The following is an 18,090-nucleotide window of genomic DNA, read 5'->3' as shown; positions in this document are numbered from 1 at the left end:
TTCCCAGGCATCTCCGATTTTTCAAAGTTATGTGTGTACTAGAAATTAATTATCACTCGTTTTGCGGTGAAGGAAAACATCATGTAGAGGTATACCTGAGAGGTATTTAAAAAAGTTCTTAAAAGTCTACCAATAAGCATTTAGCCAGCGCTGATGACTGTGGCCTGATCCTTCTTATTCTAAGAGGAAACCTACGTCTCAACTGTGGGACATGAATGAGTTGACAACGATTTTTATTAATAGCGTGTTTAATACATCTGCAAAATCCAATATATTTAATGGGCTGGCATACACCTTCCCAGTAAATTGTAATTTATAATGTGATAATTTTCGCACCTGTAGCAGCAGTCTGCCCATTCGTTAAATATATATTTTGTTTTTGATTCTGTTACAAAAGCGCACCTTTCGTCGCAGAATGCAGACATTATCGAAAATAACCTGCAGCTGCCGATAATATATGCAAATAACGTATTTATATATTTATAGCCCATGGGATAGTCTTAACGAGGTTTGCAAGTCTACATATAAATAATATTTGTTGTGCGCCACACATGATACAATGATATTTTGTGAAATCTTTAACCAGATACCTATTACGGTTTAATAGTTACATATGCCCAATAATTAGGGACTTATGGTTTTCAAAAGACCTTTAAATGTTGGCCGGACAGACAAACCGTCCGACGGATGACGTAAGCTAAGTTAGCTAAGTAAATAGGGTTAATTTCGATACGGAACTCTGAAAAAGGAAACGACTAGCGAAAATTTAGAAAACGCGAATTTATTATACGTTGTTCCAGGAATAAAAGCCGCGAGTTTCAAATTAAGGCTTGATTACCGTACAGCGGAGTAGGTGTGCGTAAAATTACACTTTTCAGTAGTGCGGGTTCCACTCCTGACGCAACCAGAGCGAATTTTATTTATAACGAAGGAATATTAAAATTTCAACCTACATTTTCGCGATGTTTTAATGTTTTTGGACCGCATTCTCGCGAGCTTTCCTGTTTTGAAACATTGCGGCGAGCCCTAAAATATGTTATTAAAATATTGCGTTGTTTTTGTCGCGTAGTGGGTGCTTACTGCAAGGGTTTTAGCACAGTATAAGGATATATACTGTGGTTTTAGGCAGTTTCGTTACGATAATCCATGCGATTTCGCTGAAATATGAGTATAACAAAACTTATCGTAAGTACACATATTATAATATGTAAATTTCGTTACGATGTTACTTCAGGATCATATTGAATCGCGAAGTTCATAATATTACTTTTATCGATTTTTAATTACAACACCAATTTGAAGACAGCACTACCACTACACTTATTTCGCCTTGTAGCAGTAGTACATGTGCCTGTTTTGTTTCTGTTTTTAAAGGTATGGTGAGGCAACAAAACCACTTTATTTATAAACTTGTTGTTTTATAAACTTGATGTTTTAAATTCATAATTTTATAAAATATCCAGAACACTTCTTAGCTAAAGTCTCAACCGTACTAATTAATCACAAAGGAGCCAGGATTTCGAAGCGCTACCCAACGAGCTGAAGCTGAGCTCGCTTGTTGTACATGACATGAAATTTTAATTAAAAAAAGCTTTTTACATATAACGAACAAACCGGCAGTTTCAATGATAATGCGAGCTGTAGCTGGATTCCCTTTGGCATCCGCGAGGTATCCACCGGAAATTGCTCGTTGCTGCACACTTTTAATGACTACTTCCCCGATGAAAGCTTAATGAGTCAGTACCATGCAGCTGGAATGCTCCATGTTATGAGTGTTGGGCGAATTTCAACGCCATGGGACTTTGAATATAAATAAACGCCTTTGATGTTTTGGGTGGTTTTAAAGTGTGCCAACCGCATGCGTGGTTAATTAGGCTGCGCGTCACTTGAGAGTTTGGATTTTGGGTGGTAGAGTATAAATAATATGTTAAAACCTCTAAAGATTGGAAGAAACTCAACGTAACCTAACCTACATAGTAACGCTACACTACTGCTACTCAGTAGAAACAGTACTTACTAGCCTGACTAAATATTTATTTATTGCATTACCTCTAAGTAGATATAGTAGAATAAAACAAACTTATTGCCTATTGGCAGAAAATTAGCGACAAGTGTTAAAATAATAAGAATAAATGATAAGAAGTTCAGCTTTGGAGACTGACAACTACCTTTTTAATTGGACATAGTTATGCAAAATAGATCGAAGCACAAAAACTAGCTTTTGAGAAAATAGGTCTTTTAGTAAAAGTTAAATTGCTTAATTTATGGTTGGTATCACTAATACTCGTATCTGTATATTTAAAAAAAAATGTACCATGCAGCTTGAATATTTTTTGCATATACGAAGGTTGATGTGGAGATACCATTTCTGATAGTAACTAAAAAAACGGTTTTTGAGGGTTGGATCCAATTGCCTTTAATACTCGTGTATGTTTACTGCAGCTATCACACATCAGCGCTTACGATGCAAGCCACGCTATGGCTTAAAGTATACAGAGCCTTAAACGCCTAACCATAGACCTATTGTGACTTATTGTTTTAATATATGGCCTGGGCACAATTGAATACATTATATATTTATAGATGCATTGATAAGCGCTTCTTAATTTGTTAACCATTTATAAGAACTGTCATAATTTAATTTTATTCTGAATTGAGTTAATATTATTAATACGTTAGATACCAATACAAATAAAACAAACAACAACAAACAAGAACAACAAAAACAAACAAAATTGTGTTTAGACAGTTGGACACTTATAAATTACATTCCTACTAAACATCCGTTAATAATCTGTTTTGGTTAATTGCTGCTGTCTCTATGCATTCCCAGTGGTTACCGAGAGGGTGCAATCTTAAAGGATTCAACGGGAGTACCTAAAGAATGTAATAATTCTGTGTCCGTGGCCACGATTACTCAGTCAGTTATTTCGCTAAAAAATCTGTCAGAAAAATTGAAATCCCATTTCTTCTGTTCTGTTCTGCTCTTCTGATCCTGTTTCTACTTGTGACCATGTCCTAAGGGCAAGTCTTTTCAAATAATACCTTACACACTCATACTTTGTGGAAACCACAGCGTCCCAGCCAGGCATCAGGTCATTTTCGTTTCTCCATAATTCTCGTACTAGAGTAATAACTTGATGCGTATTATATTATTCACGTTGTTTCCATTTAAGAACTTAATAATACGAATTTGCCAAATTATAATTATTTAAGGTAAATATTAGCCGTTACGTGACCATTTAGAAGTCACATAAACCGTTGAATTTCCCCTTTAGCGTTTCATGAACAATAATGTTGTATGGCGCCATCACTCTGTTCAACCCTCGTAAAACCACGGCTATAAATTGTTATTTTCCCCACGCTCATACTAAGGCACGGGATTTATTAATCCTCTATTTCCTTCATTATAGTTTTTTGTATGATTTCGTGGAACCAAAATTTAATATCCAAACCAATAGGTACTTTGTTTCGTTTCTTTTACAATTGCAAAATAGCAAATATAGTTTGATTTGGTTTGGTTTACCAAACTACCAAACATAACCGTAAATAACAATAATACTCTAATATTCTTCGTAACGATTATCTATATCGAATCTGATATTATTTAAAAAATATATTCAGCTTCAATATTATAATTTTAAGTTACTCTAAAATATGAAATTTAAAGTAACATACTTTTCCTTTCATCTTTATGAATTTATATTTCGTACTCATGTACTAAAGATTACGTGGAATAAATCCCCGGGAACTGAAAAATAGTTTTAACCTAGATTGCTTAACTCTTTTTACTTTACATTTCTGTTATCCTTTAAGCCCCATCTTACACTGAAGCGAACCGACTTAAATAGACTCACTTCATTCAAGCAGGTTCGTGAAATTTTTAATCTTAGATTTTCCTGTAAAGAAGCAAAGTAATTAAAAGGGTACGGCCGAGAGAAATTTGAATTTATTAAGCTGATATATTTTAATTGATAATATTTGATGCAGTTATTTTTATCTTTTAATGTGCGTCTTGTTCGTAAAATCACAATAATAATAATAGATAAAACAGATCATTTTAGAAGTCCATATGTATAAAAATGGTTTGTAAAAGATTTGGTATGAAGCTGTAACAGCAGATGACGGTTTCACAATATCCAACAAAGAAGAAATCGAGCAAATTTAAGCGAATGAATACATAATACGGCCAAAAGGGAAAAGAAACGTAACGCAAAGTAAAATTTGAATGCACAGGAGCGGATCGGCATGCGACCATTAAATATTCGTTACACAGTTATTAGGCAAAAATATTATAATTTAGTCAATGACAGTTCTTATTCGGGTGGGCGCACCGGAAAACGGTCGGTACCGTACGAATTCATATCGGACTGTTTTATTTTTGTTTGTGAGGTTTTTGAACTTAGCATATGTATGCGCGATTAGAATAATAAATTAATGCGGCGTGGACACAAATTGGGAGGAAGTTTCAATTATTGTATGTATCTATGCCATAAACAATAAGCACTCGCTTAGGCAAGCACTTGTGAAAAGACGTGACAAGAGAAATACTTGTCTTTTGAAGGACAGTCAAAATATTTTTTTTAATGATAACACATATTGAACGTGTAAATTCATTGAACAGTGAATAAATTAATGCTTCTTGTAGGGTAAAGACACGTGTTCATAGCCCATTTTAAAAATATATAAAAAGTCTGCAACTCATTCAGGATTTATACAGTAACAGAACACAGATTTTATTCATCGCAATTCTAAAGCCTGTAAATTTATTTTTGCAAACAGCTCTTCCTTTGCTTGGATATATTTTTTTTATATTTTCGTTCTTGTTGCAGATGCCAAAAGATGAAGCACCGGTAGAAGGACACTAATTTGCGGAGAAACACAAAACAGGTACGGTGTTGTATAGCGAAAGGAGTTGAGATGGGAATAATTTAGTGGACGCCACTTGACAGTGTCAATTGCCTCTTTGCAAAGGTCCTTTGTGAACCATACGCCTGTTTGTCATTTATGAGGATGAATTTATTCGGTTTGTGGAGTAACTTATGGTAAATATAATAATCTACTTTAAAGTTGTTGGAATTATTCCTGGCTCGACCGCTGTTCCTATTTTCTATTTTTAATTTTATATTATCTTCTGTATAGTGATAATAATGAATATATTTACTATTTAATACTCGTAGTGGGTTTAGACAGATATACCTACTTATAAAAATGTTTTAGCTAATGTTGGCATCGTATAGATTTTGGGTTCCTCCTGTTCTATTTTGAAGTTTACTTTAGGTGCCCATATGCAGCTTTGATTATATAATATCAGTCGAACGGCGTAGTTTACACCTTATATTCCATAAAAAAAACATCAGATACACTGCACGCGAACAGACTATAATTGTTACATTAAAATCGTAAGTACAGACGGCCACGCCACCTCAATGACTCGATGGAGACTTGTATTTGTACATACACGTATGAATGATAGGTTATAATGGAACCCTGTATTCTACTTAGGAAAAGTTAATTCATTGACTATGTAACAAAATGGACTCCCAATATCATGCTCCATAAATTGAGGCACACATCATGAGAGGGGAAATATCAGCACTTTTTTAGTATTGTCATATCTCTCTAATTTGCACAAAAGGATGGAAGGCGTGGAACATTTAAATTCATATTATCACATATTTTATCGAATAGATCCAAGTCCGACTACAACTTATTACTTTAATCTGAGATCCGTATACAACTCGAGCCAATTCTCATGTAGACAGCCAGCTGTTACTACAGCGCGATATTTACATATTACTCGTACTACTCAGAATTCAAAATTATAGGAGTTTATTTAGTAACTACATCTACGTTACATCAATCGCTTGCTTAGAAATCTATACCCTAACTTAGTTATCGCATTCGTAACAATAGACAATGGCCGCTTGTCATGCCGGCTGGTATCCTCTCCGGAAATGTATGTATGCTTGATGGGGGCGCACCGCCTTTACTGCTAGAGGGCTGATGGGATTGTGGGACATGACCTTTATTTTTTTGTAGAAGAATAGACTACATCGCTTGATGTTTAGAGATAATTGCGTAGATGTTACCACCCATGTAATCCAAATTGACAAAAAATTACTTTGAGTAAAAGAAATAACAAAGAAAATAGACTTTGCTTTGCTTCATTGTGGCTCACAGACACTTTCCACCCAATGTAAATAAGTGGTCTTATTTAAAATTATCCGAAATTAAGTCGAAAATCAACTTGTAAGTGCAACTCTTATGCCTCATTGTCTATAGGTTATGGCTCTATCGCTACCTGGAGGAAACCTAGTAAAGACTCCACTAAAGTCGGTATTACCGGAAAACCCATGGTTTTATGGTAATGTGATCCATCAATTCCTTTATAAAACATTGCTAAGAAATTAAATAGAGATTTTTATTTTATTTATTTCACACAGATAGATGTCATCTGTCTCTGTGAATATGCATCTTATTCATCCTCCAGTACTATCACAAAAGTGAAATTTCAAGTACTTTCATTTATAAGAGTTAAACTCTAACCCTATAGCAGTTCAAACCCTAAAGTACTTCGCAATAGACAATGGTCTGCTTGTCATTCCGAGCATCGTCCTTTGCGGATATGTATGCGTGTAACGCGAGCCGCCTGCGCCTTGCAGGGCTGGCATCTGTGGTATGTGAACATAATTAATTTTTCTATCAATTAAATATTGATGTAAAATGGCATCGTAACTTTTCTAACAATTCAATAACATAAGACATATGAATAATAAGCGTTACTTTAGTTAATTTATTTCAAAGAAAGAATAAGGAGTTGCAGATTACAAGGAGTCCTTAAAAATTATTCTATTGCGGTAATGAATACATAGATCGGGTGGCAATGTTTTTTATGTTCTACTTCTCGATACAAATCATTCCTCAAAACTGAGGAAGACCTTGATTGTATGCCACTACGCTAATCCAATGGGAATCGGTAGTCGGTCGGTCGGGAATCTGTCTATTTACATTTGACGGATATTCTGATATTCGACAAAAAGGTTTGCGTTCCGGTTGCAAATCTCTATGTAATTTCTATATCCCAAGGGTGTAAATACGCTTCGCAAATATGTTTCCCTTAAGGCATAAATGGGCTTAGTAACGTAAGGTATTTTGGCGTCGTTGGATTACGGCTGTCACACATTTTCGTATTACCATTTTCCATATTTTCTTACTAGTGGTTGCGCTCTTTTCATAAACGTGGAACTAGGAATTACTCAATGCATAATTATAGTACCCAAGAGGAAAATATATTATTATTATTATCCTTTCATTACTTTAATTTCTTTTACTAACTTACGTGTCCAATTAATGGACATATTTTTTAGATTAACTGTATCAATTAATAGTACAATCCGAACTTAACTTGAGGCACGTGCGTGGCAGGCCTAATTGTTTGGCAGGACATTTCAGGATCGTCCAACTATTGCGTCTATCTATCGGAGTACTACCTTATTGTAGTTACATGGTATGTTCAATTCATTGGCAACCCTACAATACTATCCACTACGGGGTGGCGTTGGCACAGTGCACCGTGTCACAGCTACACGGGATGGGAAACGTTTCCGTTCCATTCTATTCATTTCTTAGTCATCCAATGCCACTTGTAATGTGGACACACGCCACGTTGACTTGATTTGGTGACGGAAGAATGTTTTCGGCTGTGGATTTATTGTTTTTGTTAGATCCGTATAAGGATTTGATGATTAATAGTTTTCATAATAACATACGCTTCTATCGGTCTGGCCGTTTGTAAATTGTTTACTAGATTTATTGTAAGTTACATTGATAAGTATCCCCGCAAGCCAACAAAATAAGTCCGTTTAAGTTCCTAAATAATACTCTTGTATTATTTACGGCTTACGAAATAACAAAAGACTTACCTTTTATTAAGCACTTTCTTTAGTGCAATCTACTCATTGTCTAAGTTCTATAGTTCTATGGTGAACTCGAGAGAAAGAGGGAACGCTCCTTAAATAATTTCTTTTTTTTTTTATTTTCTCCTACGACAATTGAATATTAATTTAAATAAGACAACAAAAAGACTTATAGTGCATAGTCCAAGTAGTTATAATACTACGTAAGTAGTATACAAACGAAAATAAACGAATTTCTTAAGTAACTTAAACTAAGCTTTTGCAAGTATTCATGTTGGAAAAGTCTGAAAGGTAAGTTAAATGGAAATGTAACTTAAATGGTGCTTACATTAAAGCTCTTAAATGTTACTTGAGATAAATATTTGAGCTTAAGTTAAAGGCTAAATTATGAGCTACGTGAGTTTAAAAGCGTCTACGCTAGAACTTGAGCGCGTTTAAACACTCGTGCTAATTCCTATCCTAGCGCGGTTTATTTCCTGAGGTTCTCGAGCGAATGAGGTCAGTAAGAAATAAAACGAAAGGACTCGAGTGGCGCTCAACTTTGTATTTGTACTTGGTCGCTTTTGTGTAGCTAAGAGTAGGTACAGCTACAGCTGTAGCGGAATTGGTTGCTTTGTGAACTGTTGTAGAATTGTAGGAATAGGGTTTCAATGATTGAACAATTATCCTTGTGGATGGTAAATGGTGTGAACTATTGTAGGAGGTACAACACTTGCCGATGACATCGTTCAAAAGTATGGAGTAGTGATGGTTTCGGATTCGTTCCTCTATCAGCCAAAAACCCAATCATTGAGGTGTTCGTAATATGTATAATTTAACGACCCGCGTGGCGGAACGGCCACATACCGGTCTTACGCGCAAAGGGTCCCGGTTTCGAGCCCCGGCCAGACAGATATCTAAATGATGAATTTAGATTTCTGTTTCTGGGTCTGGGTGTTGCGTATTTGTCTATGTGTGTATCCATTGCACCCACGACACAGGGATCCTAGTGTGGGGCTGTGAGTGTAGAAAACGTTTATTGATGATGATGATGATGATGATGCAATTACTATAAACTATTTATTGTGGTCCAATGACAGACGTCATTGGACCACAATAAATAGGAATTTGTATCAAGTCAACAATTAGGGCAATGAATTAAAACTACCATCCAGAATGAATTCACCACGTGTACTAGGATTAGCCATATTGATTACCCTTCGCAACATATCCTGTGACAGGATGATAGGCTATTCGTCAACATCCAATCCACCGTTTGCGGTTTTAACGTAGGGCGTAGGGCTAATGAAGATTAGCCTCTCTACAGACCACATACAGACCGGAATGTACCTAAAACTTACCTTCAATTATATGCAATGACCACTCCAATGGTATGCTGACCTTTTAGACATAAATAAAGAATTATCTGAAATAGTCCATTAGTAGATTCTGTAGAGATCCTTAGAGATACAAATACTTAAATATTTTTTTTGTAATTATGCTATATCTATAATTTATGTTTAATTTAACCATAAAAGAAAACAGATGTTTTTTTATATCAACAAACCGATATCTACTATGACTGAACTTTTATACATAAACATAAGATTGACATAGGTTCCTGTATCACGAAATGTGCATCACAATATAATTAAACCATAGCGGTATGATTAAAATTAGTTATACATGTACACAAAACGTTTGAAATGAACATTAATGAATATAAAATATTAACCAAATCAACATAGGCAGGAACTCGAAGTCGCTCCTTCAAAGCTCATTGATATAATTAAATTAATTCTGTCGGCAACTCCGGAAATGTAAGCTTTTGTACAAACCGCTCCGACGGTATCCTGATCTCACTGATTTAAATATATTTTTGTATTAATTAACGTATCAAGGCGTTAGGCGAAGGCTCCCCTCCTTCTAATGGTAAGCCCCCACTGTTACACATAAACAACAGCCTTATGGTTGAAATTCGGGGATCTGGGGGAAATTCTTGGAGACCGAGGTTCGAAATTAATTATCATTGCAATAATGGCGAAGGACACATAAATAAATCGACATTTTCAAAACAAAACTTTATAAATAAAAATCATAGTGTATCTGTCATTTAAAAACAGTGCAATTTTGAAGTCCGCAAAGGTTTAATTTAATCCCAATTTATTTTTTTGTCTACATGTCGGTATCGTCTATACTTGGAAACAGCTTAACTAACATACAAATAATTTAGGAAGTAACTTACCCGTTACTTTTAATCCGAGAATATATGGAGTTAATACTTAGATTAGTAAAGATCACTTCTAACAAGAAAGTGTAACTAGTTTTGATTGACAATTTTGATTTAATTTGACAATTGAAATTGTCACTGTCATCTATTTTCGTCTTTAAAAAATATAGTTTTTAAATCATTTACGAATGAAACGATATTTCTCCGCACTTTTTCTTCGATTTTGCGTTTTTCTACGTCTTAACTGCACATGTCGGCATTGTTCCGCGTAAATTACACAATGACAACCATTAAACGGCTGACACATTAGTCAGCCGTTTAAACCATTTAATGGCTTCCTTCAATTACAAGGCGGTGAGATATCTATTCTTATCTATGAGTTATATAAAAAAATAAATCCATACATGATCGACGAAAATTCAATCGCGCGGAAATCCCGTTATCAATAAATTTCCCAACCCCCACCTGGGGTTAAATATCCTAAATATAAATATAATTAATTCAGTTCGTGTCCCGGAAATGTCACATACACAGTTTGGAGGCATGGAAAGGCTCTGTTGACGTCACCCCTTCCGGGCGGAGTAATGGGCTCTACCACGTGTACGCTATAATTTATACGGAAGCTTTTCTGCATTTTAAAGCTATTTGTTACAAGTGGAGTTCCAGAACTTTCATATTTTTTATTTAAGTGAACGTCTATTACTTTGTGAGGATATTAAATGACATAGTAATAGAGTATTTGTTAGTTGGGTAGAGTCTTAGCTGTAAAATGTCTATTAATTTCATATTGAAAGTGACCAGTTGTTCAAAGAAAGTCGCGTTTTTTAATAAAACAACTGTTTATCAAAGTTGTATGTATTTAGACTTGGTAGCACACATCAATAGATGATGGTGTCCGCTGGATATCAAGCAGGGTGGCAGCCTATGCCGTTACAAGGTTCGAACATCAATTAATCCTCCGACCACTACGTCAAAGAGCAATGAACGTTCAGAAATCACGAGTTGCAGCTCCTAGCTCAAAGAGCACAAAGCTTTACAGGTACTTAACGTTAAGGTACAAAGGTACAATCGCTTAACGCGTTGTGCTGCGAGCGACGCATAGCTGAGGATGCTCGTGAGCTGAAAGCCTCTTCTGTTTGATCCGGCACTCGAATGTCAGCAAGCGAGTGTTTGTTGAAACTATTCGGAGTGCCAAGAATGTATATTTGATTGATTTTTGTATATAAAAAAAATTTTAACAAAAAAATAAAACCGACTTCTATGTCACTACAAAGTAAAAAATAATTGAAATAAATGTTGGTTTAGTACATATTTCTGAAGTGGGCGCTCAATATATTTCGTTTGATAACAGCGTGTCCAATATGAGCGCCGACTTCAGAAATATGTACTAAACCAACATTTATTTCAATTATTTTTTACTTTGTAGTGACATAGAAGTCGGTTTTATTTTTTTGTTAAAAATTTTTTTTTCACCCTTTTTAGTGATGATATGCTAACGTTTGTATTAATATTATGTAAAATTGTATAAATGTGATCATGAATAAAGGTAAGGTCTGAATAGATACGGATTGGACCCACCCGCTCGCAGGACGCTGCCGCGCCCTTCTCGCTTAGTTTTATATTGTCTTATATGTTCCAACCTAACCTAACCAATTCTTTAAGCTTTATGAGATACTAATTATTGGCTAGGTTAGGTAGGAACAGATAAGTAAATAAATCAAACTAGGTGGTAAAACTCTGCGAGTGAACCGGTCCAATTTACCTTAATTCAATAGTTAAGAAAAGAAAAAGGAGTTGATGGTCAAATTTTTCATCATATATCTCTGTCTAGCTACTTCATTACAACAAATGTCTAATCTATATACTTTACATGGGAGGCACCTCTGCATCATCAGGATTGAAGAATTGAAGGTCATATTTTCCATCATATGTCTCTACTCAAAGACCTTATCATATATTCGTAAGCTCCAAATGCCTAAGTTGTATGGTTGAGGCAGGAGGCACTTCTGCATTATCAGAGTTGAAGAGTAGAAGGTCAAATTTTCCATCATATATCTCTACCTATCAACCTTATTGAATATTCATAAGCATCAAATGCCTGACTTGTATGGCTGAGGCAGGAGGCACCTCTGCATTATCAGAGTTGAAGAGTGGAAGGTCAAATTTTCCATCATATATCTCAACTTATCGACATTATTAAATATCCATAAGTTCCAAATGCCTAACTTGTATGGTTGAGGCAGGAGGCACTTCTGCATTACCAGGGTTGAAGAGTTGAAGGTCAAATTTTCCATCATATCATGATAACCTAGACACTCAATGTTCATTTTAAGTTTCATGAGAATTGAGTGGGTAGAAGGTAAGTTGTCATAAAATTTGTAAAAAGCAGGGGTAGTGATGATGAGTTCCACCCCATAACTTAAATTCTAATCATCAGAGCGTACTAATGTTAAGGTAGGAAAGTACCGCAACGAAACACCCTTTCATATGAAAAAAAGAAAATTAAAATTGGTTAAGAAATACTCGACTTATTCAAGTTTATATGAAATCGGGTTTTTCCAATTTTCCGGGAAAACTGGCGGAAATTTTCAAATTTCCTCGAAATGGGACCCCCTGTGAAACTAGCCGCATAAAATGGTGTATGAATCATGTCGATCGGTCGCGGCATCGCGAAAAAATCGCCGAACAAACATAAAAAAAAAAAAAAAAAAAAAAAAAAAAATATATATACGGTCGAATTGAGTAACCTCCTCCTTTTTCGAAGTCGGTTAAAAAAGATAGCTGAAGTGACTACTAGATGCGTAAGGAAAGAAGGGTAACCAATAGCCGATATTACTTTTACTGGTGTTGTCATTTATTGGTATTTGAAATAGTCAAAAATATGTGATGTGAATAACTCACCTCTATAAACATACGTTTACCCTATCACCCTTCTGGTAGGTACTCTGTTCACAAAGTTTCTACCAGAAGACTGATGAGGTAACCTTCTGGTTATAGGGTAACCAGAAGTATGTATGGAGTATTGCTACTGTTATTCCATAATTGTACTGTAATCACATAATTCTCTATGGTACCAGTAGTTATTTTCGTTTCAAGTACATATATATAATTAATGCGTGCTTTAAAACACAACACCCCCAATCGTTTTTAGAGATAAACTTTGTTTGATATTAAACTGAGTTAAAAAGACATATGTCTTTGTGATCAGTCAACATACCATGATTTTCTTTTTTTCAAGTCCTTTTCCCCCGTGTGTCTCTAAGGAGAGTAAATTAAAAATTCTCTAAGATACCAAGTCGCGGGTCAGTAACCTCGCATCGCGGGACGTATAAAGGACAAGGCGTCCTGAACATTCTGAAGCCACTTGACACTCACTGTCCTACTTTATTTACGTTGGTAACATCTTCTTAGCCGGCATTTGTAATATTCGTCTCATTGCAAGATGCCGTTCTTAAGGCACTGCTCATAGAAAAATTAAGACAAATATAGATGTTATCTTTGTCTCAGCAAAGTTCTCAGGGTGTTGTTGGGTTTGGGTATTGTTACTGTTTTCCATCAACTAGTTTATTATAGCATAGGCAGGTACGTGTATTTGGGTGATAAAATAACTTTTTTTTCAAAACCGTTCATTGTTGTAGTTTAAAGTCTAGTAACTATCCAGGTGTATCTCGCGAAAACGTCTGGACAGCTAATTATTTACTGTTACTTTCTTGAAATTCTCTCCACAAGATTTCTTCGTTTAATTTTACTTTTTCTTAGATAAAATGGCGTTGAAAGATTTTTTTCTATAGGCATATCTAAAGAACGTCTGGTTCAGATAGGTCGATAAAGCTTCGTAACGTCCACTAGTAGAAAAGAGATAAGCTCCTAAATTAATTAGACGAGTCAGTTTATCTCGTTTCTTATGACCGTATAACATCTTGGAGCCGTACTTGGCGAAATTTGCCGAGAAGGCGTCCCTTGATGAAATTTTGCCGGCGTGTACATCTTGTTAAGTAGCTGGTAGAATTTACATTCGTATTTTATTAAGCGCTTCCACTTCTACTGAATGTTTTCAGGCGACTAGACAGCTTTTAACCGAATTAAATAAAATCCTTGGTTTTACAAGATACTTGTGGTGGTGATTTTCATCAACAGTTTACATGATACTTAACAATGATAATGATCTGAAAGATCATGAAAGTAATCTTTATATGATACTACGCGTAAATTGATACATCTCCGACAATATCTGAATTATTGGAATTAAATAATAAGTTCTACAACGTTATGTACTTTTCACATCTTTACACATTCACCGTGAAATATTATAACAAAAAATGATGTATACTAAAACCCTTGATGCATCGTACATTAAGGTAATCCTTCATAGTTCATGTACAGCAAAAGCGTGGTTCCAACAACTTGTACTGAGAGACCTTTGAAACAACGTCATACCATGCAAGATGACAATGATCTATGAACGCTTTATGCACTGAGCTCATGCAAGCCATAAATAAAACAGGAGTCCCTAAGAACGTGCACGCATTGTCACCCCATAGGACTAAGGTAATGCCACGGGCGATTATGCAAGCAATGACAGACGGTTACAAAAAACCTTTACAATCTGAAAAGCAGCGCGGGTTCTGCATAGCAGGTGACTGAAAGCAGTACATTACAATGTATTTGAATCTGAATTCTTGGTCGCTTCTTCGACACTTGCTTGGGTCCTGAATTCTGATACAGGATTGACAAATGCAGCAGTGAATTACATTGTTTGACGGAATCAGATTTTTGTTTACGTCTCATGTATATCATGTGAATACTATACTCTTCCGCCATGCAATCATTCCTGGTTTTAGCCCAGGATAAGTGGATATCTTAATTATGATTTCAGAGAAGGATGTTCGTGGGTTTGCTCTTGTATGTAGCATACAGGTTCAATACTGGGAATCCTATTGTGAGATATCTTTGTACCGAGTACTACATCGTCGAGTTTGATTAGTTAAAAGGAGCAATCTGGTATGCTAATTGAATGCAACGACGCGGCACGTAATTACGTGATTTGATAAGCTTGATTGTTGCTTAGGTAAACTATTGTGTCGCTTGTGTTGGATATCTTCTGTGTGCATTATGAAGGCAATGATTTTTTAAAAAATAACTATGAAACGAGCATGCAGTATATCTTATTGTAAATTCCATGGACATCTCCAATAGGGGTGTGCGAATAATTCGAACTTACGAATTATTCGTTCCGAATCGAATATTAATATTCGATTCGAAACTCGAATCGAATAATTCGAAAATTCGAATTATTCGAAAGTTCCCGAATAATTCGAAAAATTTCGAATAATTCGAAAATTTTCGAATAATTCGAAAATTTTCGAATAATCCGAATATTTTTGAATAATTCGAATTTTTTCAGGGTTTCTTATTTTCAATTTTCGAATAAAAATTTAACAGTCAATAATCAATATACTTTATAATTTTTTCACAAAATGGCGACTGCTTGAATAAAAAACTTGTTTTTGTACTTTTTTTTTACTTTTTCGAATTTTTTAAAAAAAGTAAAAATTGAAATTTGGGTATGATCCTATTCTTGTAATGTTAATAAATAACTTATAAAAAAATGGATGGTAAAAATATTGATTGCCTTTTTTACGGCACTTCAAAAAATTACCTGAAATTCACTCTAGAATACCCCCTTAATTCATTCTAGAATACCCCCTTAATTCGCGAATTATTCGAAAACTTTCGAATTATTCGAATTTTTTACGAATTATTCGAAATTTTTCGAATTATTCGAAATTTTTCGAATTATTCGAAGAATTAGAATAATTCGAAAATTCGAATTATTCGATTCGAATTTCGAATCGAATATTGATATTCGATTCGATTCGATTCGAACGATATTCGCACACCCCTAATCTCCAATCAACTCCATATAGCGCTTTAGTCGTAGATGAAGCTGATCACAAGTGTTTCAGCCCGTAAGGAGTAAATTGGAGCGTTAAACCTTTTAGTACTTCATGTCTGTAACTTGCCACATCCATGTATATTTAGTTCAAATGTCAATGATAACAGTTATGTGGTCTTGAAGTACAAAATTTAAACATGTTTTTTTGAGTACCAACCTTATCCTTCCGCGACTGCTATTCACTTCAAAATCTTAAGTTAAGAAATCTTTACACAGTTTATGTCACTTGTCATTCATTGTACATTTTACGTTATCATCTGCATAATAGCTTCGCGTATACAACTGTGCTTCTTATCGTCGGATAAACAATGAGAATGTCGTCAATTAGGATGTCTTTATTCCACAGCTGTTCTATGTAATGAGATAAGCATAGTTTTTTAAACTGCGTGACACAAATACACGGAAATGTCATTATTATGTGTCCCAGTTTTAAGGTGACACTGACATTATGTACATTGTATATTATTGTATGATGCGCATCTAGAAAACGTGTATTGGAGTTTGCACGTGTGTTATGCATTAATGATAATTTATGTTTGTACAATACTCTATGTGTACGATGAGACCACAAAATAACTATCGTTTTTACCGAAGTACCACAAGACGGTAATATTTTTTAAAAAGTATGATAACTATAAACATGCTTAGGTTAGTATAGGTTTGGATTAACATCCTAAAACTGAATAGTGGAAATCAGTGTTTGAAATTTTATTATCTGTGCAGACACAAACTCTTACGAGTGTGTGTGTTAACTGCTATGTTCACTGCTGAACCATTGGTACTGATTTGGTAGTTAAGATTTACATACAAGAAAATTCAAAGCTTTCCGAATAATGTCCCTAACATATGCATCTGTTTATCATCATACTACTGAAACTAATAGGAGGTATATGAAATTTCGTAGGATACAAAGTATTTTCCTCTCTAAGTTCCGGATGTGAGGGAAACGCCATCAGGTACCTCAGATGACAACGGTTCATCCGTTGCACGTCTATACGTCAGACGCATTATGAAACTCCGATCAATCACTCAACTTATCCGTCATCATGTTTGTAGTCTTATACCTAGTTCTAGATAATACCAACTTAACGCTGAAGAATGCAAATTAAAATTGAATACTAATTCCCCTTGCACCCTGCGTTAAAAAGGCTTCAATCAAACAAAGTTTTAAGGAAATTTCAAAAAAAAAAAGGTTGAGCAAAAGCCTTTACCTTGTTCATTCGATGTAAACTCTCCCTGTATGAGATACTGTGATACATGTAAGACCACTTACACTATTCTGAAAGCAATGAGAGAACTTATCTGTTCCATACAGCATACAGCCCATAAGCGTCTCAAACCTTTAACATGATTTACCACTTCACGCGGCACACGTTACATTAAAAGCTGAAACTCGTTGTGCAACCGATCCGCGGATTTGTTTGAAATTACTTGCATCCTGTACGTCCTTCGTCTATCTTCGTGTAAAGGAAGCTTTGTCATACGACAGGAATTGAACTTCCAAGGACTTGTGGATATTAGCATTTTCCACATTCTTGTCTTCATCCGTGCAATGTGATAGTTTTAAACTGTAGTTAAGGAATCGTCTAACACCGGGAAAGCTACACTTGTTATTAAACTGCTGGCCAAAACCATTTGTTACTTATGTCAGATAATGTAGAATAAAATTGCAGATACGATGCGGACAAGTTTTGAACACCTCACCTAGAAAACAACGGCATTATGATTGTTGCCGTATTGCAAATAGTACAATCAGTAGACATCTCAGTAGTAGGGATTCACCGGTTCTGGGGCACCGATTTTCCCCCTCCCCTCTCTATTCACCGGTTGTGGGGCACCGACTTTCCCCCCTCGCTTCCCCGTCCCCCCGCTGCCCTGTTTGCCACGATCGAGGGGCGAGCCCGGCTAAAAAAAAAAAAAAAAAAAAAAAAAAAAAAAAAAAAAAAAAAAGTTTGGTGTCAAAATGGGGGTTTCCGACCACGCCCGATCGATTGCACGCATTTATT

The 18,090-nt window shown here is 35.3% G+C and overlaps 1 protein-coding gene across 1 annotated transcript in view; it reads left to right on the top strand.

The window, feature by feature from the left end:
• The window catches only part of Myo81F (unconventional myosin 81F), a 112,998-nt gene that overhangs the window by 33,297 nt on the left and 61,611 nt on the right, over positions 1-18,090 (top strand). Inside the window, exon 2 of the mRNA XM_073073664.1 lies at positions 4,833-4,890. The gene's annotated coding sequence lies outside the window, so the exon portion shown is untranslated. The remainder of the gene's footprint in view (positions 1-4,832; positions 4,891-18,090) is intronic.

The sequence above is a fragment of the Epargyreus clarus genome, unplaced genomic scaffold, assembly GCF_041222505.1.
Source record: "Epargyreus clarus isolate Ecla_fem2 unplaced genomic scaffold, WU_Ecla_fem_2.2 ptg000006l, whole genome shotgun sequence".
NCBI lineage: Eukaryota > Metazoa > Arthropoda > Insecta > Lepidoptera > Hesperiidae > Epargyreus > Epargyreus clarus.
The sequence above is the reverse complement of the archived record's forward strand: the minus strand, read 5'-3'. Positions and strand labels throughout refer to the sequence as shown.